We start from the raw sequence: 1,151 nt of genomic DNA on the forward strand, positions 1-1,151 counted from the left end.
ACACACACACACACACACACACACACACACACACACACACACACACACACACACATTCTCATCCCCGTCCTTCTTTTTTCATACTGGAAACAGAAGACAAAGCTTGATTTCGGCTCAGCACGCTAGGAAGACGGATGTCTTCTTCTCAGACACTCAAGCCTTCACCTGAACCTCGTAACAAATAGAATTACACGTACATGTACTTGTGTGTTTGCTAACTTTGCGCAACGTGTTGAAACGATACCATAGCCCCACAATATCTTTCTAATTCACAATAAGGGTATATTCCATCTCGAAATGTACCAAAAGACAACATAAGACTGTGTGGCTTGGTAGTGGTCCAACCTAATTGGACATGCCTTCAATGTGAGAGGTAGAGGTCAAAATACAGTAACCTTTGCTACCTTAATTAAAGTTAGGACTAAGTTATACAAATTATAATATCATACTAATACTATACCGTTTTCTACTGCTGATGTCTTCTGTCCAGAACTCGGGAGTTTGGCTGAAACTGGCGGAGTGACACCCACTTCTTGCTGGCGAGGGCCATTCAGCTGATTACCTTTCTATGTTGAGAGGAGTGCAAAATAAGTATTATACTTATACTGCAACTTTTCCCATTGTCTTTGGCGTCTTTGGTCTTGTGGTGGTTAGGCTGTTGTGTTCGCGAACGAAAGGTCATGGGTTCGAATCCAATTAGGGGCCCGACATTGTGTCCTCGGGAAAAACACTTTATACTTGTCAGTATGTTAGTGTTTTAGCACCTATAATTGGCTGCTTGCACTGTATACTTCCAAGGAAGTTGAGTTTGTTTCAGAATGCTCTCAGGTCTGCTGGGGTAATAGTATAGATTGTGAAGCGCATAGAGCTTGCTGATGAGCGGGGATGTGTGCTATACAAATGCTATCTATTATTATTGTTATTATTACGATTTCTTCTCGTTTCACCCAGATAGGACTGGTACCCGGCTATGAGCACTGAATTGGCTGTTTACACTATATGCTTCCCGAGAAACGTAACATGTTTCTAAGTATTCTAAGGTCTGCGGAAGGTTATGATTATGATATAGATTGCACGGAGCTTGTTGTTGAGAGGGGATAAGTGTTGTACAGATGCTATTCGTTATTATTATTAATATTATCATTATTATT

The sequence above is a fragment of the Aplysia californica genome, unplaced genomic scaffold, assembly GCF_000002075.1.
Source record: "Aplysia californica isolate F4 #8 unplaced genomic scaffold, AplCal3.0 scaffold00319, whole genome shotgun sequence".
Taxonomy (NCBI): Eukaryota; Metazoa; Mollusca; class Gastropoda; order Aplysiida; family Aplysiidae; genus Aplysia; species Aplysia californica.